This window comes from Triturus cristatus, chromosome 12 (assembly GCF_964204655.1).
Source record: "Triturus cristatus chromosome 12, aTriCri1.1, whole genome shotgun sequence".
NCBI lineage: Eukaryota > Metazoa > Chordata > Amphibia > Caudata > Salamandridae > Triturus > Triturus cristatus.
In genome coordinates, this window is record NC_140595.1 from 727,906,717 (window position 1) to 727,928,666 (window position 21,950).

Here is a 21,950-nt window from a genome sequence, read left to right on the forward strand (position 1 = left end):
AAAAACATAACCATGCAGCCCACCCCTCAACTGTGTATTTATCTTGCTTTTCTGCTGTTCGTGTGATTAGCTGGGAGGAGCTCACGGCGACATCCTCCCTATAAAAGTGTAGATGGATCACTCTCTAACTCTTTCTTGCTTCACATACAAATGGCTTGAAAGGTGCAGGGAAGATGCAGGTCTAATAGACAGAATAGAAGGTCTGTTCCAGGTGGGTTTCTCTGCATTGGTGTCCCATCACAGGTCCGCAAGTGTAATGTGTGATCTTTGACTCCTGGCATTTCACAAGCAGGCGGCCAGGAAACGGTTTCAGCCTATCAACTACTGAGGAGACGCAGCCTCTGAATGAGGAATGAGGAAGCAATGAATACATCCAGCCTATCACAGGAACAGCCCTGAGTGTTCCGAATTATAAATTCTCCATGTCACTGTTTGTAGTTGAGCCCAAGTAGCTCGCCGTGATCGTATAGTGGTTCGTACTCTGCGTTGTGGCCCAGCAACCTCGGTTTGAATCCGAGTCACGGCATTGTGGTTGGCAATGTCATGGCAGTTGGGTGTTAATTTTACAGAATTAGCAAATGTACCAGTAGTTTTTGTAAAATGTCTATTAAAAACAGATCCTTTCAAATATTTAAACCATCTAACAACAAATGATTTAAACTCGCATGATTATAAGCTGTAGCTATAATGTATTTATTTACATAAATTATTGTTCTTGAACCTATTGGGGGTGGAGGGGGAGCGGAGCTCACCCCCCAGGTGCAGTTGAGTGACCTGTGTTGTGGCTCTCTAGAGGGAAGGCACAAATTTTGCTGTCACCCAGCCCAATCCAGACGTGTATTGGGGCCAGGTTTCAGGCAAATAGAGCAGTAAGTGCAGAGAAATGTTCACTCTCTAAAAGTGGCATTTCTAAAATAGTAAAGTTAAATCCAACCTCACCAGTAAGTAGGATTTTCAATAAATAAATAAAGCTACTCCTCTCCGATATGGAATTACCAAATAAAAAGTATAGGGGAATACCCAGAGCTAACCTATGAGAGGGGTAGACCTCACAGTAGTGAAAAATGAAATAGACTGTTTGGTACTTACAGGACATGCGAACCACCAAAGTACATATCTTATTTTTTACTTACATAGCATCATACACCTAGGACTACCTAGGGCCTACCTTAGGTGTAAATTATATGTAATAAAAGGGGAGTTTAAGGCTTGGCAAGTAGGCTGGGACTCCCCTGGGAGACCCCTGAGTCTATGCCCAGAACCATAACTCTGCCAGTCGAGTACTTACCTAAAAGCCGATAACTCACTTTTCTTCCATAGGCTAACATTGAGTGGTTTCACTTGGAAATTCTTCTAAGTGGTGTGGAGTTTTGGAACTTTAAAATATTCATCTAAAATCAGCCGAACAACGAATTCTGATTTACTCACCCGTTATCAGGAGAGACCTCAGTGCTGCATCTTGGAGCTCAGTACTGACCCTGAAAAGTAATTTTAACCGTACTTACCAGTAACTCGAATTTCCTTCCATGGGATATCATTGCCTGCTTTTTGCTCAAAATTTTCTAAGTGTCGATTTTTGAAACTTACAAATATTCTTTAAAAATCATACCAACTGTGAAAACGTAATTGTTTACCTGTTTTAGATAGATGTCCCAGTACTGAGCCTAGGAGCCCAGCACTGGATTACAAAAGTAACGAGAACGTACTTTACCCGTAACTTGAATTTTCTTCCTTAGGAAACCATTGACTGTTTTTCTGTGAAATTTCTTCTAAGTGTCGATTTTGGAAACATTTAAATATTCCTTAAAAATCGCCTGTATAACTGAAACGCAGTTTCTCAACTGCTTACAGGTGGTACAGTAGTGCTGGATCTAGGATCCAACACTGACCTAGAAAAAGTAACCATAACCCCACTTACCTGCTAAGTGAATTTCCTTCCATAGGATAACATTGGTAATTTGATCAGCAAAAGTTTCTAAGTGTCAACTTTTAAAATAGCAAAATATTGCTTAAACATCACAACAGTAACTAAAACGAATTTACTCACTTGTTTCCAAGAACTGTCCCAGGACTGAATCTAGGATCCAGTCCTGGATTTAGAAAAATATTCCTGAAAGTAAATATTTGCATATAACTTAAAATTCCCATTGAGCTCAATGTATTATTGTGATTCAAATTGTGTTGCCTATTGCAATAAACTGTAACTATTACCTGCAAAAGTCAATTGCCTATTGCAAAGTATTTTACTAAAGCATCTCATTATGAGAAAGTATATTTTGATACCTATTGTTGGTTCTAAAATAAAACAACAATATCTTTTTTATGCAAACCAATGGCCTAGAGTTCAGTTCTTGAGTGTGTGAGACCATTTGCTGACTGAGTGTGTACAACAAATGTTTTACACTGTACTCTGATACTGCCTTACTGCTCGGCAAGCTACCACTTTAGAGAGTAAGGTTATATCTAACTTTAGCCTCTGCCAAACCTCTGGGGACTGGGGACTCTGTGCACACTGTACCTATTTGGGAACAGTATATACAGAGCCACTTTCTCACAGTAGTGATAAAGTGATTAGAGTCCTAAGGCCAACATAAAGATTCAGCAAAACGTGAGGTGAAAAGCAAAAAGGTTGCTGGTAGGCCACCTTAAGGATGCCAGGTCTAACAAAAATGAACTGAGGATAACATGAGTAAAACATCAGGTTTCTCTACTGCATTTGGTGAGACAAGTGGGCCTTATTTTATCTTCCATTCAAGCAATCTTTGACAGACCCCTTTATTATAGAGCTTTTCAAGGATTAAAGATAAGGCACTTACAAAGGAGTCCCAAATACTCAGAGATGGTTGACTTCTGTAATATGGGTCGTAGACTAAAAGCAGCGCAAAAACAGAGTGCAACAGGGTCCAAAAAATTGAGTGCCACAAGAGAGTTTGAATGCAAGCGTATCCTTTTACAGATCCAGAGATATACTCATGCAATTTTTGTTTTTAGGACAGAACGTGCATGATGAAAAAAACATTGTTTTTAAAAAGCGCATTGTAGAATATCAGTACTTTGATGTGGGAAAACTTCAAAACTTTCAAACAAAATATTTGCATGCAGCTTACAGTAAGTTGTTGTGGCCGAGTGGTTAAGGCGATGGACTAGAAATCCATTGGGGTATCCCCGCGCAGGTTCGAATCCTGCCAACAACGAGAATCTTTTTATTATCGGCTACAATTTCAGAAGTTAACCTTTAGTATTTCTTCCATTTCAGTTTTATGAATAGGTGGCTTATTTTTGTGTCACTATTGCCTCTCCACATATTTGTTATCGCTACCTCTTTCATGTCTTTGCTACACCTCATTCCTACTTTAGCACTGGTGTAAACGCTTCAAATTATTATACCGTTGCTCTCTCATTCATACCTGCGCATGCACTTGAAAGTTACTTTACCAATAAAAGACGCAAAGAGAGAAATAGAACAAAAGTGCTGGCTGGATTGGCAAACACACTTCATAAAACTGCATTTTCTTTTTTATTCTCCCCCGTGTTACATTCTTAACCTCTCCATGTGTAATTTCCCTTAACCTGCTGTCCCAGGAAGAGAATTTCATCTACAGGCTCTTTCTGTGTTTTTTTTCCCTAGTCTGTCTTTCCCATTTCTTAGCTGTGTAACTGTTCCTTTACGCGCTCTATTTAAACGCCAACAATCTCATTTGAGCTCCTTGCTCCCGCTTCTGTTTTCTCCACCTCTCATACTGCCAGTTCTCTCTTTCTCTGTGGTTGGTGGCTACTTTTCTGAGCTTCCGAAGCCACGTGGTTCCTGCCTCTTGTTGTCAGACTTGAATTGGAAAAGGAACCATATTAACAAGCCTTTACCACTCACACACGGCGGAAGTTTATACTTTAATTCAGTGAGCTAAGAAAAGCGTGTTGTGGGTCCCCTACGAGCCATGGTGCTTGCTTCATCATGATTTGGCACCAGTCATTAGCCGCAGCTCTGCTAATGAGCCACTGAGGTCAGTTTCAATAATTACTCAAAAACATAACCATGCAGCCCACCCCTCAACTGTGTATTTATCTTGCTTTTCTGCTGTTCGTGTGATTAGCTGGGAGGAGCTCACGGCGACGTCCTCCATATAAAAGTGTAGATGGATCACTCTCTAACTCTTTCTTGCTTCACATACAAATGGCTTGAAAGGTGCAGGGAAGATGCAGGTCTAATAGACAGAATAGAAGGTCTGTTCCAGGTGGGTTTCTCTGCATTGGTGTCCCATCACAGGTCCGCAAGTGTAATGTGTGATCTTTGACTCCTGGCATTTCACAAGCAGGCGGCCAGGAAACGGTTTCAGCCTATCAACTACTGAGGAGACGCAGCCTCTGAATGAGGAATGAGGAAGCAATGAATACATCCAGCCTATCACAGGAACAGCCCTGAGTGTTCCGAATTATAAATTCTCCATGTCACTGTTTGTAGTTGAGCCCAAGTAGCTCGCCGTGATCGTATAGTGGTTCGTACTCTGCGTTGTGGCCCAGCAACCTCGGTTTGAATCCGAGTCACGGCATTGTGGTTGGCAATGTCATGGCAGTTGGGTGTTAATTTTACAGAATTAGCAAATGTACCAGTAGTTTTTGTAAAATGTCTATTAAAAACAGATCCTTTCAAATATTTAAACCATCTAACAACAAATGATTTAAACTCGCATGATTATAAGCTGTAGCTATAATGTATTTATTTACATAAATTATTGTTCTTGAACCTATTGGGGGTGGAGGGGGAGCGGAGCTCACCCCCCAGGTGCAGTTGAGTGACCTGTGTTGTGGCTCTCTAGAGGGAAGGCACAAATTTTGCTGTCACCCAGCCCAATCCAGACGTGTATTGGGGCCAGGTTTCAGGCAAATAGAGCAGTAAGTGCAGAGAAATGTTCACTCTCTAAAAGTGGCATTTCTAAAATAGTAAAGTTAAATCCAACCTCACCAGTAAGTAGGATTTTCAATAAATAAATAAAGCTACTCCTCTCCGATATGGAATTACCAAATAAAAAGTATAGGGGAATACCCAGAGCTAACCTATGAGAGGGGTAGACCTCACAGTAGTGAAAAATGAAATAGACTGTTTGGTACTTACAGGACATGCGAACCACCAAAGTACATATCTTATTTTTTACTTACATAGCATCATGCACCTAGGACTACCTAGGGCCTACCTTAGGGGTAAATTATATGTACTAAAAGGGGAGTTTAAGGCTTGGCAAGTAGGCTGGGACTCCCGTGGGAGACCCCTGAGTCTATGCCCAGAACCATAACTCTGCCAGTCGAGTACTTACCTAAAAGCCGATAACTCACTTTTCTTCCATAGGCTAACATTGAGTGGTTTCACTTGGAAATTCTTCTAAGTGGTGTGGAGTTTTGGAACTTTAAAATATTCATCTAAAATCAGCCGAACAACGAATTCTGATTTACTCACCCGTTATCAGGAGAGACCTCAGTGCTGCATCTTGGAGCTCAGTACTGACCCTGAAAAGTAATTTTAACCGTACTTACCAGTAACTCGAATTTCCTTCCATGGGATATCATTGCCTGCTTTTTGCTGAAAATGTTCTAAGTATCGATTTTTGAAACTTACAAATATTCTTTAAAAATCGTACCAACTGTGAAAACGTAATTGTTTACCTGTTTTAGATAGATGTCCCAGTACTGAGCCTAGGAGACCAGCACTGGATTACAAAAGTAACGAGAACGTACTTTACCCGTAACTTGAATTTTCTTCCATAGGAAACCATTGACTGTTTTTCTGTGAAATTTCTTCTAAGTGTCGATTTTGGAAACATTTAAATATTCCTTAAAAATCGCCTGTATAACTTAAACGCAGTTTCTCAACTGCTTACAGGTGGTACAGTAGTGCTGGATCTAGGATCCAACACTGACCTAGAAAAAGTAACCATAACCCCACTTACCTGCTAAGTGAATTTCCTTCCATAGGATAACATTGGTAATTTGATCAGCAAAAGTTTCTAAGTGTCAACTTTTAAAATAGCAAAATATTGCTTAAACATCACAACAGTAACTAAAACGAATTTACTCACTTGTTTCCAAGAACTGTCCCAGGACTGAATCTAGGATCCAGTCCTGGATTTAGAAAAGTAATCCTGAAAGTAATTAATTGCATATAACTTAAAATTCCCATTGAGCTCAATGTATTATTGTGATTCAAATTGTGTTGCCTACTGCAATAAACTGTAACTATTACCTGCAAAAGTAAAATGCCTATTGCAAAGTATTTAACTAAAGCATCTCATTCTGAGAAAGTATATTTTGATACCTATTGTTGGTTCTAAAATAAAACAACAATATCTTTTTTATGCAAACCAATGGCCTAGAGTTCAGTTCTTGAGTGTGTGAGACCATTTGCTGACTGAGTGTGTACAACAAATGTTTTACACTGTACTCTGATACTGCCTTACTGCTCGGCAAGCTACCACTTTAGAGAGTAAGGTTATATCTAACTTTAGCCTCTGTCAAACCTCTGGGGACTGGGGACTCTGTGCACACTGTACCTATTTGGGAACAGTATATACAGAGCCACTTTCTCACAGTAGTGATAAAGTGATTAGAGTCCTAAGGCCAACATAAAGATACAGCAAAACGTGAGGTGAAAAGCAAAAAGGTTGCTGGTAGGCCACCTTAAGGATTCCAGGTCTAACAAAAATGAACTAAGGATAACATGAGTAAAACATCAGGTTTCTCTACTGCATTTGGTGAGACAAGTGGGCCTTCTTTTATCTTCCATTCAAGCAATCTTTGACAGACCCCTTTATTATAGAGATTTTCAAGGATTAAAGATAAGGCACTTACAAAGGAGTCCCAAATACTCAGAGATGGTTGACTTCTGTAATATGGGTCGTAGACTAAAAGCAGCGCAAAAACAGAGTGCAACAGGGTCCAAAAAATTGAGTGCCACAAGAGAGTTTGAATGCAAGCGTATCCTTTTACAGATCCAGAGATATACTCATGCAATTTTTGTTTTTAGGACAGAACGTGCATGATGAAAAAAACATTGTTTTTAAAAAGCGCATTGTAGAATATCAGTACTTTGATGTGGGAAAACTTCAAAACTTTCAAACAAAATATTTGCATGCAGCTTACAGTAAGTTGTTGTGGCCGAGTGGTTAAGGCGATGGACTAGAAATCCATTGGGGTATCCCCGCGCAGGTTCGAATCCTGCCAACAATGAGACTCTTTTTATTATCGGCTACAATTTCAAAAGTTAACCTTTAGTATTTCTTCCATTTCAGTTTTATGAATAGGTGGCTTATTTTTGTGTCACTATTGCCTCTCCACATATTTGTTATCGCTACCTCTTTCATGTCTTTGCTACACCTCATTCCTACTTTAGCACTGGTGTAAACGCTTCAAATTATTATACCGTTGCTCTCTCATTCACACCTGCGCATGCACTTGAAAGTTACTTTACCAATAAAAGACGCAAAGAGAGAAATAGAACAAAAGTGCTGGCTGGATTGGCAAACACACTTCATAAAACTGCATTTTCTTTTTTATTCTCCCCCGTGTTACATGCTTAACCTCTCCATGTGTAATTTCTCTTAACCTGCTGTCCCAGGAAGAGAATTTCATCTACAGGCTCTTTCTGTGTTTTCTTTCCCTAGTCTGTCTTTCCCATTTCTTAGCTGTGTAACTCTTCCTTTACGCGCTCTATTTAAACGCCATCAATCTCATTTGAGCTCCTTCCTCCCGCTTCTGTTTTCTCCACCTCTCATACTGCCAGTTCTCTCTTTCTCTGTGGTTGGTGGCTACTTTCCTGAGCTTCCGAAGCCACGTGGTTCCTGCCTCTTGTTGTCAGACTTGAATTGGAAAAGGAACCATTTTAACAAGCCTTTACCACTCACACACGGCGGAAGTTTATACTTTAATTCAGTGAGCTAAGAAAAGCGTGTTGTGGGTCCCCTACGAGCCATGGTGCTTGCTTCATCATGATTTGGCACCAGTCATTAGCCGCAGCTCTGCTAATGAGCCACTGAGGTCAGTTTCAATAATTACTCAAAAACATAACCATGCAGCCCACCCCTCAACTGTGTATTTATCTTGCTTTTCTGCTGTTCGTGTGATTAGCTGGGAGGAGCTCACGGCGACATCCTCCCTATAAAAGTGTAGATGGATCACTCTCTAACTCTTTCTTGCTTCACATACAAATGGCTTGAAAGGTGCAGGGAAGATGCAGGTCTAATAGACAGAATAGAAGGTCTGTTCCAGGTGGGTTTCTCTGCATTGGTGTCCCATCACAGGTCCGCAAGTGTAATGTGTGATCTTTGACTCCTGGCATTTCACAAGCAGGCGGCCAGGAAACGGTTTCAGCCTATCAACTACTGAGGAGACGCAGCCTCTGAATGAGGAATGAGGAAGCAATGAATACATCCAGCCTATCACAGGAACAGCCCTGAGTGTTCCGAATTATAAATTCTCCATGTCACTGTTTGTCGTTGAGCCCAAGTAGCTCGCCATGATCGTATAGTGGTTAGTATTCTGTGTTGTGGCCGCAGCAACCTCGGTTCGAATCCGAGTCACGGCATTGTGGTTGGCAATGTCATGGCAGTTGGGTGTTAATTTTACAGAATTAGCAAATGTACCAGTAGTTTTTGTAAAATGTCTATTAAAAACAGATCCTTTCAAATATTTAAACCATCTAACAACAAATGATTTAAACTCGCATGATTATAAGCTGTAGCTATAATGTATTTCTTACATAAATTATCGTTCTTGAACCTATTGGGGGTGGAGGGGGAGCGGAGCTCACCCCCCAGGTGCAGTTGAGTGACCTGTGTTGTGGCTCTCTAGAGGGAAGGCACAAATTTTGCTGTCACCCAGCCCAATCCAGACGTGTCTTGGGGCCAGGTTTCAGGCAAATAGAGCAGTAAGTGCAGAGAAATGTTCACTCTCTAAAAGTGGCATTTCTAAAATAGTAAAGTTAAATCCAACCTCACCAGTAAGTAGGATTTTCAATAAATAAATAAAGCTACTCCTCTCCGATATGGAATTACCAAATAAAAAGTATAGGGGAATACCCAGAGCTAACCTATGAGAGGGGTAGATCTCACAGTAGTGAAAAATGAAATAGACTGTTTGGTACTTACAGGACATGCGAACCACCAAAGTACATATCTTATTTTTTACTTACATAGCATCATGCACCTAGGACTACCTAGGGCCTACCTTAGGGGTAAATTATATGTAATAAAAGGGGAGTTTAAGGCTTGGCAAGTAGGCTGGGACTCCCCTGGGAGACCCCTGAGTCTATGCCCAGAACCATAACTCTGCCAGTCGAGTACTTACCTAAAAGCCGATAACTCACTTTTCTTCCATAGGCTAACATTGAGTGGTTTCACTTGGAAATTCTTCTAAGTGGTGTGGAGTTTTGGAGCTTTAAAATATTCATCTAAAATCAGCCAAACAACGAATTCTGATGTACTCACCCGTTATCAGGAGAGACCTCAGTGCTGCATCTTGGAGCTCAGTACTGACCCTGAAAAGTAATTTTAACCGTACTTACCAGTAACTCGAATTTCCTTCCATGGGATATCATTGCCTGCTTTTTGCTCAAAATTTTCTAAGTGTTGATTTTTGAAACTTACAAATATTCTATAAAAAATCATACCAACTGTGAAAACGTAATTGTTTACCTGTTTTAGATAGATGTCCCAGTACTGAGCCTAGGAGCCCAGCACTGGATTACAAAAGTAACGAGAACGTACTTTACCCGTAACTTGAATTTTCTTCCATAGGAAACCATTGACTGTTTTTCTGTGAAATTTCTTCTAAGTGTCGATTTTGGAAACATTTAAATATTCCTTAAAAATCGCCTGTATAACTTAAACGCAGTTTCTCAACTGCTTACAGGTGGTACAGTAGTGCTGGATCTAGGATCCAACACTGACCTAGAAAAAGTAACCATAACCCCACTTACCTGCTAAGTGAATTTCCTTCCATAGGATAACATTGGTAATTTGATCAGCAAAAGTTTCTAAGTGTCAACTTTTAAAATAGCAAAATATTGCTTAAACATCACAACAGTAACTAAAACGAATTTACTCACTTGTTTCCAAGAACTGTCCCAGGACTGAATCTAGGATCCAGTCCTGGATTTAGAAAAGTAATCCTGAAAGTAATTAATTGCATATAACTTAAAATTCCCATTGAGCTCAATGTATTATTGTGATTCAAATTGTGTTGCCTATTGCAATAAACTGTAACTATTACCTGCAAAAGTCAATTGCCTATTGCAAAGTATTTTACTAAAGCATCTCATTATGAGAAAGTATATTTTGATACCTATTGTTGGTTCTAAAATAAAACAACAATATCTTTTTTATGCAAACCAATGGCCTAGAGTTCAGTTCTTGAGTGTGTGAGACCATTTGCTGACTGAGTGTGTACAACAAATGTTTTACACTGTACTCTGATACTGCCTTACTGCTCGGCAAGCTACCACTTTAGAGAGTAAGGTTATATCTAACTTTAGCCTCTGCCAAACCTCTGGGGACTGGGGACTCTGTGCACACTGTACCTATTTGGGAACAGTATATACAGAGCCACTTTCTCACAGTAGTGATAAAGTGATTAGAGTCCTAAGGCCAACATAAAGATTCAGCAAAACGTGAGGTGAAAAGCAAAAAGGTTGCTGGTAGGCCACCTTAAGGATGCCAGGTCTAACAAAAATGAACTAAGGATAACATGAGTAAAACATCAGGTTTCTCTACTGCATTTGGTGAGACAAGTGGGCCTTATTTTATCTTCCATTCAAGCAATCTTTGACAGACCCCTTTATTATAGAGCTTTTCAAGGATTAAAGATAAGGCACTTACAAAGGAGTCCCAAATACTCAGAGATGGTTGACTTCTGTAATATGGGTCGTAGACTAAAAGCAGCGCAAAAACAGAGTGCAACAGGGTCCAAAAAATTGAGTGCCACAAGAGAGTTTGAATGCAAGCGTATCCTTTTACAGATCCAGAGATATACTCATGCAATTTTTGTTTTTAGGACAGAACGTGCATGATGAAAAAAACATTGTTTTTAAAAAGCGCATTGTAGAATATCAGTACTTTGATGTGGGAAAACTTCAAAACTTTCAAACAAAATATTTGCATGCAGCTTACAGTAAGTTGTTGTGGCCGAGTGGTTAAGGCGATGGACTAGAAATCCATTGGGGTATCCCCGCGCAGGTTCGAATCCTGCCAACAACGAGAATCTTTTTATTATCGGCTACAATTTCAGAAGTTAACCTTTAGTATTTCTTCCATTTCAGTTTTATGAATAGGTGGCTTATTTTTGTGTCACTATTGCCTCTCCACATATTTGTTATCGCTACCTCTTTCATGTCTTTGCTACACCTCATTCCTACTTTAGCACTGGTGTAAACGCTTCAAATTATTATACCGTTGCTCTCTCATTCATACCTGCGCATGCACTTGAAAGTTACTTTACCAATAAAAGACGCAAAGAGAGAAATAGAACAAAAGTGCTGGCTGGATTGGCAAACACACTTCATAAAACTGCATTTTCTTTTTTATTCTCCCCCGTGTTACATTCTTAACCTCTCCATGTGTAATTTCCCTTAACCTGCTGTCCCAGGAAGAGAATTTCATCTACAGGCTCTTTCTGTGTTTTTTTTCCCTAGTCTGTCTTTCCCATTTCTTAGCTGTGTAACTGTTCCTTTACGCGCTCTATTTAAACGCCAACAATCTCATTTGAGCTCCTTGCTCCCGCTTCTGTTTTCTCCACCTCTCATACTGCCAGTTCTCTCTTTCTCTGTGGTTGGTGGCTACTTTTCTGAGCTTCCGAAGCCACGTGGTTCCTGCCTCTTGTTGTCAGACTTGAATTGGAAAAGGAACCATATTAACAAGCCTTTACCACTCACACACGGCGGAAGTTTATACTTTAATTCAGTGAGCTAAGAAAAGCGTGTTGTGGGTCCCCTACGAGCCATGGTGCTTGCTTCATCATGATTTGGCACCAGTCATTAGCCGCAGCTCTGCTAATGAGCCACTGAGGTCAGTTTCAATAATTACTCAAAAACATAACCATGCAGCCCACCCCTCAACTGTGTATTTATCTTGCTTTTCTGCTGTTCGTGTGATTAGCTGGGAGGAGCTCACGGCGACATCCTCCCTATAAAAGTGTAGATGGATCACTCTCTAACTCTTTCTTGCTTCACATACAAATGGCTTGAAAGGTGCAGGGAAGATGCAGGTCTAATAGACAGAATAGAAGGTCTGTTCCAGGTGGGTTTCTCTGCATTGGTGTCCCATCACAGGTCCGCAAGTGTAATGTGTGATCTTTGACTCCTGGCATTTCACAAGCAGGCGGCCAGGAAACGGTTTCAGCCTATCAACTACTGAGGAGACGCAGCCTCTGAATGAGGAATGAGGAAGCAATGAATACATCCAGCCTATCACAGGAACAGCCTTGAGTGTTCCGAATTATAAATTCTCCATGTCACTGTTTGTAGTTGAGCCCAAGTAGCTCGCCGTGATCGTATAGTGGTTCGTACTCTGCGTTGTGGCCCAGCAACCTCGGTTTGAATCCGAGTCACGGCATTGTGGTTGGCAATGTCATGGCAGTTGGGTGTTAATTTTACAGAATTAGCAAATGTACCAGTAGTTTTTGTAAAATGTCTATTAAAAACAGATCCTTTCAAATATTTAAACCATCTAACAACAAATGATTTAAACTCGCATGATTATAAGCTGTAGCTATAATGTATTTATTTACATAAATTATTGTTCTTGAACCTATTGGGGGTGGAGGGGGAGCGGAGCTCACCCCCCAGGTGCAGTTGAGTGACCTGTGTTGTGGCTCTCTAGAGGGAAGGCACAAATTTTGCTGTCACCCAGCCCAATCCAGACGTGTATTGGGGCCAGGTTTCAGGCAAATAGAGCAGTAAGTGCAGAGAAATGTTCACTCTCTAAAAGTGGCATTTCTAAAATAGTAAAGTTAAATCCAACCTCACCAGTAAGTAGGATTTTCAATAAATAAATAAAGCTACTCCTCTCCGATATGGAATTACCAAATAAAAAGTATAGGGGAATACCCAGAGCTAACCTATGAGAGGGGTAGACCTCACAGTAGTGAAAAATGAAATAGACTGTTTGGTACTTACAGGACATGCGAACCACCAAAGTACATATCTTATTTTTTACTTACATAGCATCATACACCTAGGACTACCTAGGGCCTACCTTAGGTGTAAATTATATGTAATAAAAGGGGAGTTTAAGGCTTGGCAAGTAGGCTGGGACTCCCCTGGGAGACCCCTGAGTCTATGCCCAGAACCATAACTCTGCCAGTCGAGTACTTACCTAAAAGCCGATAACTCACTTTTCTTCCATAGGCTAACATTGAGTGGTTTCACTTGGAAATTCTTCTAAGTGGTGTGGAGTTTTGGAACTTTAAAATATTCATCTAAAATCAGCCGAACAACGAATTCTGATTTACTCACCCGTTATCAGGAGAGACCTCAGTGCTGCATCTTGGAGCTCAGTACTGACCCTGAAAAGTAATTTTAACCGTACTTACCAGTAACTCGAATTTCCTTCCATGGGATATCATTGCCTGCTTTTTGCTCAAAATTTTCTAAGTGTCGATTTTTGAAACTTACAAATATTCTTTAAAAATCATACCAACTGTGAAAACGTAATTGTTTACCTGTTTTAGATAGATGTCCCAGTACTGAGCCTAGGAGCCCAGCACTGGATTACAAAAGTAACGAGAACGTACTTTACCCGTAACTTGAATTTTCTTCCTTAGGAAACCATTGACTGTTTTTCTGTGAAATTTCTTCTAAGTGTCGATTTTGGAAACATTTAAATATTCCTTAAAAATCGCCTGTATAACTGAAACGCAGTTTCTCAACTGCTTACAGGTGGTACAGTAGTGCTGGATCTAGGATCCAACACTGACCTAGAAAAAGTAACCATAACCCCACTTACCTGCTAAGTGAATTTCCTTCCATAGGATAACATTGGTAATTTGATCAGCAAAAGTTTCTAAGTGTCAACTTTTAAAATAGCAAAATATTGCTTAAACATCACAACAGTAACTAAAACGAATTTACTCACTTGTTTCCAAGAACTGTCCCAGGACTGAATCTAGGATCCAGTCCTGGATTTAGAAAAATATTCCTGAAAGTAAATATTTGCATATAACTTAAAATTCCCATTGAGCTCAATGTATTATTGTGATTCAAATTGTGTTGCCTATTGCAATAAACTGTAACTATTACCTGCAAAAGTCAATTGCCTATTGCAAAGTATTTTACTAAAGCATCTCATTATGAGAAAGTATATTTTGATACCTATTGTTGGTTCTAAAATAAAACAACAATATCTTTTTTATGCAAACCAATGGCCTAGAGTTCAGTTCTTGAGTGTGTGAGACCATTTGCTGACTGAGTGTGTACAACAAATGTTTTACACTGTACTCTGATACTGCCTTACTGCTCGGCAAGCTACCACTTTAGAGAGTAAGGTTATATCTAACTTTAGCCTCTGCCAAACCTCTGGGGACTGGGGACTCTGTGCACACTGTACCTATTTGGGAACAGTATATACAGAGCCACTTTCTCACAGTAGTGATAAAGTGATTAGAGTCCTAAGGCCAACATAAAGATTCAGCAAAACGTGAGGTGAAAAGCAAAAAGGTTGCTGGTAGGCCACCTTAAGGATGCCAGGTCTAACAAAAATGAACTGAGGATAACATGAGTAAAACATCAGGTTTCTCTACTGCATTTGGTGAGACAAGTGGGCCTTATTTTATCTTCCATTCAAGCAATCTTTGACAGACCCCTTTATTATAGAGCTTTTCAAGGATTAAAGATAAGGCACTTACAAAGGAGTCCCAAATACTCAGAGATGGTTGACTTCTGTAATATGGGTCGTAGACTAAAAGCAGCGCAAAAACAGAGTGCAAGAGGGTCCAAAAAATTGAGTGCCACAAGAGAGTTTGAATGCAAGCGTATCCTTTTACAGATCCAGAGATATACTCATGCAATTTTTGTTTTTAGGACAGAACGTGCATGATGAAAAAAACATTGTTTTTAAAAAGCGCATTGTAGAATATCAGTACTTTGATGTGGGAAAACTTCAAAACTTTCAAACAAAATATTTGCATGCAGCTTACAGTAAGTTGTTGTGGCCGAGTGGTTAAGGCGATGGACTAGAAATCCATTGGGGTATCCCCGCGCAGGTTCGAATCCTGCCAACAACGAGAATCTTTTTATTATCGGCTACAATTTCAGAAGTTAACCTTTAGTATTTCTTCCATTTCAGTTTTATGAATAGGTGGCTTATTTTTGTGTCACTATTGCCTCTCCACATATTTGTTATCGCTACCTCTTTCATGTCTTTGCTACACCTCATTCCTACTTTAGCACTGGTGTAAACGCTTCAAATTATTATACCGTTGCTCTCTCATTCATACCTGCGCATGCACTTGAAAGTTACTTTACCAATAAAAGACGCAAAGAGAGAAATAGAACAAAAGTGCTGGCTGGATTGGCAAACACACTTCATAAAACTGCATTTTCTTTTTTATTCTCCCCCGTGTTACATTCTTAACCTCTCCATGTGTAATTTCCCTTAACCTGCTGTCCCAGGAAGAGAATTTCATCTACAGGCTCTTTCTGTGTTTTTTTTCCCTAGTCTGTCTTTCCCATTTCTTAGCTGTGTAACTGTTCCTTTACGCGCTCTATTTAAACGCCAACAATCTCATTTGAGCTCCTTGCTCCCGCTTCTGTTTTCTCCACCTCTCATACTGCCAGTTCTCTCTTTCTCTGTGGTTGGTGGCTACTTTTCTGAGCTTCCGAAGCCACGTGGTTCCTGCCTCTTGTTGTCAGACTTGAATTGGAAAAGGAACCATATTAACAAGCCTTTACCACTCACACACGGCGGAAGATTATACTTTAATTCAGTGAGCTAAGAAAAGCGTGTTGTGGGTCCCCTACGAGCCATGGTGCTTGCTTCATCATGATTTGGCACCAGTCATTAGCCGCAGCTCTGCTAATGAGCCACTGAGGTCAGTTTCAATAATTACTCAAAAACATAACCATGCAGCCCACCCCTCAACTGTGTATTTATCTTGCTTTTCTGCTGTTCGTGTGATTAGCTGGGAGGAGCTCACGGCGACGTCCTCCATATAAAAGTGTAGATGGATCACTCTCTAACTCTTTCTTGCTTCACATACAAATGGCTTGAAAGGTGCAGGGAAGATGCAGGTCTAATAGACAGAATAGAAGGTCTGTTCCAGGTGGGTTTCTCTGCATTGGTGTCCCATCACAGGTCCGCAAGTGTAATGTGTGATCTTTGACTCCTGGCATTTCACAAGCAGGCGGCCAGGAAACGGTTTCAGCCTATCAACTACTGAGGAGACGCAGCCTCTGAATGAGGAATGAGGAAGCAATGAATACATCCAGCCTATCACAGGAACAGCCCTGAGTGTTCCGAATTATAAATTCTCCATGTCACTGTTTGTAGTTGAGCCCAAGTAGCTCGCCGTGATCGTATAGTGGTTCGTACTCTGCGTTGTGGCCCAGCAACCTCGGTTTGAATCCGAGTCACGGCATTGTGGTTGGCAATGTCATGGCAGTTGGGTGTTAATTTTACAGAATTAGCAAATGTACCAGTAGTTTTTGTAAAATGTCTATTAAAAACAGATCCTTTCAAATATTTAAACCATCTAACAACAAATGATTTAAACTCGCATGATTATAAGCTGTAGCTATAATGTATTTATTTACATAAATTATTGTTCTTGAACCTATTGGGGGTGGAGGGGGAGCGGAGCTCACCCCCCAGGTGCAGTTGAGTGACCTGTGTTGTGGCTCTCTAGAGGGAAGGCACAAATTTTGCTGTCACCCAGCCCAATCCAGACGTGTATTGGGGCCAGGTTTCAGACAAATAGAGCAGTAAGTGCAGAGAAATGTTCACTCTCTAAAAGTGGCATTTCTAAAATAGTAAAGTTAAATCCAACCTCACCAGTAAGTAGGATTTTCAATAAATAAATAAAGCTACTCCTCTCCGATATGGAATTACCAAATAAAAAGTATAGGGGAATACCCAGAGCTAACCTATGAGAGGGGTAGACCTCACAGTAGTGAAAAATGAAATAGACTGTTTGGTACTTACAGGACATGCGAACCACCAAAGTACATATCTTATTTTTTACTTACATAGCATCATACACCTAGGACTACCTAGGGCCTACCTTAGGTGTAAATTATATGTAATAAAAGGGGAGTTTAAGGCTTGGCAAGTAGGCTGGGACTCCCCTGGGAGACCCCTGAGTCTATGCCCAGAACCATAACTCTGCCAGTCGAGTACTTACCTAAAAGCCGATAACTCACTTTTCTTCCATAGGCTAACATTGAGTGGTTTCACTTGGAAATTCTTCTAAGTGGTGTGGAGTTTTGGAACTTTAAAATATTCATCTAAAATCAGCCGAACAACGAATTCTGATTTACTCACCCGTTATCAGGAGAGACCTCAGTGCTGCATCTTGGAGCTCAGTACTGACCCTGAAAAGTAATTTTAACCGTACTTACCAGTAACTCGAATTTCCTTCCATGGGATATCATTGCCTGCTTTTTGCTCAAAATTTTCTAAGTGTCGATTTTTGAAACTTACAAATATTCTTTAAAAATCATACCAACTGTGAAAACGTAATTGTTTACCTGTTTTAGATAGATGTCCCAGTACTGAGCCTAGGAGCCCAGCACTGGATTACAAAAGTAACGAGAACGTACTTTACCCGTAACTTGAATTTTCTTCCTTAGGAAACCATTGACTGTTTTTCTGTGAAATTTCTTCTAAGTGTCGATTTTGGAAACATTTAAATATTCCTTAAAAATCGCCTGTATAACTGAAACGCAGTTTCTCAACTGCTTACAGGTGGTACAGTAGTGCTGGATCTAGGATCCAACACTGACCTAGAAAAAGTAACCATAACCCCACTTACCTGCTAAGTGAATTTCCTTCCATAGGATAACATTGGTAATTTGATCAGCAAAAGTTTCTAAGTGTCAACTTTTAAAATAGCAAAATATTGCTTAAACATCACAACAGTAACTAAAACGAATTTACTCACTTGTTTCCAAGAACTGTCCCAGGACTGAATCTAGGATCCAGTCCTGGATTTAGAAAAATATTCCTGAAAGTAAATATTTGCATATAACTTAAAATTCCCATTGAGCTCAATGTATTATTGTGATTCAAATTGTGTTGCCTATTGCAATAAACTGTAACTATTACCTGCAAAAGTCAATTGCCTATTGCAAAGTATTTAACTAAAGCATCTCATTCTGAGAAAGTATATTTTGATACCTATTGTTGGTTCTAAAATAAAACAACAATATCTTTTTTATGCAAACCAATGGCCTAGAGTTTAGTTCTTGAGTGTGTGAGACCATTTGCTGACTGAGTGTGTACAACAAATGTTTTACACTGTACTCTGATACTGCCTTACTGCTCGGCAAGCTACCACTTTAGAGAGTAAGGTTATATCTAACTTTAGCCTCTGCCAAACCTCTGGGGACTGGGGACTCTGTGCACACTGTACCTATTTGGGAACAGTATATACAGAGCCACTTTCTCACAGTAGTGATAAAGTGATTAGAGTCCTAAGGCCAACATAAAGATACAGCAAAACGTAAGGTGAAAAGCAAAAAGGTTGCTGGTAGGCCACCTTAAGGATGCCAGGTCTAACAAAAATGAACTAAGGATAACATGAGTAAAACATCAGGTTTCTCTACTGCATTTGGTGAGACAAGTGGGCCTTCTTTTATCTTCCATTCAAGCAATCTTTGACAGACCCCTTTATTATAGAGCTTTTCAAGGATTAAAGATAAGGCACTTACAAAGGAGTCCCAAATACTCAGAGATGGTTGACTTCTGTAATATGGGTCGTAGACTAAAAGCAGCGCAAAAACAGAGTGCAACAGGGTCCAAAAAATTGAGTGCCACAAGAGAGTTTGAATGCAAGCGTATCCTTTTACAGATCCAGAGATATACTCATGCAATTTTTGTTTTTAGGACAGAACGTGCATGATGAAAAAAACATTGTTTTTAAAAAGCGCATTGTAGAATATCAGTACTTTGATGTGGGAAAACTTCAAAACTTTCAAACAAAATATTTGCATGCAGCTTATAGTAAGTTGTTGTGGCCGAGTGGTTAAGGCGATGGACTAGAAATCTATTGGGGTATCCCTGCGCAGGTTCGAATCCTGCCAACAACGAGAATCTTTTTATTATCGGCTACAATTTCAGAAGTTAACCTTTAGTATTTCTTCCATTTCAGTTTTATGAATAGGTGGCTTATTTTTGTGTCACTATTGCCTCTCCACATATTTGTTATCGCTACCTCTTTCATGTCTTTGCTACAACTCATTCCTACTTTAGCACTGGTGTAAACGCTTCAAATTATTATACCGTTGCTCTCTCATTCATACCTGCGCATGCACTTGAAAGTTACTTTACCAATAAAAGACGCAAAGAGAGAAATAGAACAAAAGTGCTGGCTGGATTGGCAAACACACTTCATAAAACTGCATTTTCTTTTTTATTCTCCCCCGTGTTACATGCTTAACCTCTCCATGTGTAATTTCTCTTAACCTGCTGTCCCAGGAAGAGAATTTCATCTACAGGCTCTTTCTGTGTTTTTTTCCCCTAGTCTGTCTTTCCCATTTCTTAGCTGTGTAACTGTTCCTTTACGCGCTCTATTTAAACGCCATCAATCTCATTTGAGCTCCTTGCTCCCGCTTCTATTTTCTCCACCTCTCATACTGCCAGTTCTCTCTTTCTCTGTGGTTGGTGGCTACTTTCCTGAGCTTCCGAAGCCACGTGGTTCCTGCCTCTTGTTGTCAGACTTGAATTGGAAAAGGAACCATATTAACAAGCCTTTACCACTCACACACGGCGGAAGTTTATACTTTAATTCAGTTAGCTAAGAAAAGCGTGTTGTGGGTCCCCTACGAGCCATGGTGCTTGCTTCATCATGATTTGGCACCAGTCATTAGCCGCAGCTCTGCTAATGAGCCACTGAGGTCAGTTTCAATAATTACTCAAAAACATAACCATGCAGCCCACCCCTCAACTGTGTATTTATCTTGCTTTTCTGCTGTTCGTGTGATTAGCTGGGAGGAGCTCACGGCGACATCCTCCCTATAAAAGTGTAGATGGATCACTCTCTAACTCTTTCTTGCTTCACATACAAATGGCTTGAAAGGTGCAGGGAAGATGCAGGTCTAATAGACAGAATAGAAGGTCTGTTCCAGGTGGGTTTCTCTGCATTGGTGTCCCATCACAGGTCCGCAAGTGTAATGTGTGATCTTTGACTCCTGGCATTTCACAAGCAGGCGGCCAGGAAACGGTTTCAGCCTATCAACTACTGAGGAGACGCAGCCTCTGAATGAGGAATGAGGAAGCAATGAATACATCCAGCCTATCACAGGAACAGCCCTGAGTGTTCCGAATTATAAATTCTCCATGTCACTGTTTGTCGTTGAGCCCAAGTAGCTCGCCGTGATCGTATAGTGGTTAGTACTCTGCGTTGTGGCCGCAGCAACCTCGGTTCAAATCCGAGTCACGGCATTGTGGTTGGCAATGTCATGGCAGTTGGCTGTTAAATTTACAGAATTAGCAAATGTACCAGTAGTTTTTGTAAAATGTCTATTAAAAACAGATCCTTTCAAATATTTAAACCATCTAACAACAAATGATTTAAACTCGCATGATTATAAGCTGTAGCTATAATGTATTTACTTACATAAATTATTGTTCTTGAACCTATTGGGGGTGGAGGGGGAGCGGAGCTCACCCCCCAGGTGCAGTTGAGTGACCTGTGTTGTGGCTCTCTAGAGGGAAGGCACACATTTTGCTGTCACCCAGCCCAATCCAGACGTGTATTGGGGCCAGGTTTCAGGCAAATAGAGCAGTAAGTGCAGAGAAATGTTCACTCTCTAAAAGTGGCATTTCTAAAATAGTAAAGTTAAATCCAACCTCACCAGTAAGTAGGATTTTCAATAAATAAATAAAGCTACTCCTCTCCGATATGGAATTACCAAATAAAAAGTATAGGGGAATACCCAGAGCTAACCTATGAGAGGGGTAGACCTCACAGTAGTGAAAAATGAAATAGACTGTTTGGTACTTACAGGACATGCGAACCACCAAAGTACATATCTTATTTTTTACTTACATAGCATCATGCACCTAGGACTACCTAGGGCCTACCTTAGGGGTAAATTATATGTAATAAAAGGGGAGTTTAAGGCTTGGCAAGTAGGCTGGGACTCCCCTGGGAGACCCCAGAGTCTATGCCCAGAACCATAACTCTGCCAGTCGAGTACTTACCTAAAAGCCGATAACTCACTTTTCTTCCATAGGCTAACATTGAGTGGTTTCACTTGGTAATTCTTCTAAGTGGTGTGGAGTTTTGGAACTTTAAAATATTCATCTAAAATCAGCCGAACAACGAATTCTGATTTACTCACCCGTTATCAGGAGAGACCTCAGTGCTGCATCTTGGAGCTCAGTACTGACCCTGAAAAGTAATTTTAACCGTACTTACCAGTAACTCGAATTTCCTTCCATGGAATATCATTGCCTGCTTTTTGCTCAAAATTTTCTAAGTGTCGATTTTTGAAACTTACAAATATTCTTTAAAAAGTCATTCCAACTGTGAAAACGTAATTGTTTACCTGTTTTAGATAGATGTCCCAGTACTGAGCCTAGGAGCCCAGCACTGGATTACAAAAGTAACGAGAACGTACTTTACCCGTAACTTGAATTTTCTTCCATAGGAAACCATTGACTGTTTTTCTGTGAAATTTCTTCCAAGTGTCGATTTTGCAAACATGTAAATATTCCTTAAAAATCGCCTGTATAACTTAAACGCAGTTTCTCAAC

The 21,950-nt window shown here is 40.2% G+C and overlaps 6 non-coding genes across 6 annotated transcripts; all 6 read left to right on the forward strand.

Moving 5' to 3' along the window:
* The first annotated feature begins 3,112 nt into the window (after positions 1 to 3,112).
* Positions 3,113 to 3,194, forward strand: TRNAS-AGA (transfer RNA serine (anticodon AGA)). The gene has a single exon. It is a non-coding gene; the product is annotated as a tRNA-Ser (tRNA).
* A 3,939-nt stretch (positions 3,195 to 7,133) lies between these two features.
* Positions 7,134 to 7,215, forward strand: TRNAS-AGA (transfer RNA serine (anticodon AGA)). Its single transcript has one exon. It is a non-coding gene; the product is annotated as a tRNA-Ser (tRNA).
* Positions 7,216 to 11,155: 3,940 nt separating this feature from the next.
* Positions 11,156 to 11,237, forward strand: TRNAS-AGA (transfer RNA serine (anticodon AGA)). The gene has a single exon. It is a non-coding gene; the product is annotated as a tRNA-Ser (tRNA).
* A 3,939-nt stretch (positions 11,238 to 15,176) lies between these two features.
* On the forward strand, positions 15,177 to 15,258 carry TRNAS-AGA (transfer RNA serine (anticodon AGA)). The gene has a single exon. It is a non-coding gene; the product is annotated as a tRNA-Ser (tRNA).
* A 3,939-nt stretch (positions 15,259 to 19,197) lies between these two features.
* TRNAS-AGA (transfer RNA serine (anticodon AGA)) lies at positions 19,198 to 19,279 on the forward strand. Its single transcript has one exon. It is a non-coding gene; the product is annotated as a tRNA-Ser (tRNA).
* A 1,282-nt stretch (positions 19,280 to 20,561) lies between these two features.
* On the forward strand, positions 20,562 to 20,633 carry TRNAH-GUG (transfer RNA histidin (anticodon GUG)). The gene has a single exon. It is a non-coding gene; the product is annotated as a tRNA-His (tRNA).
* The last annotated feature ends 1,317 nt before the right edge of the window (positions 20,634 to 21,950 follow it).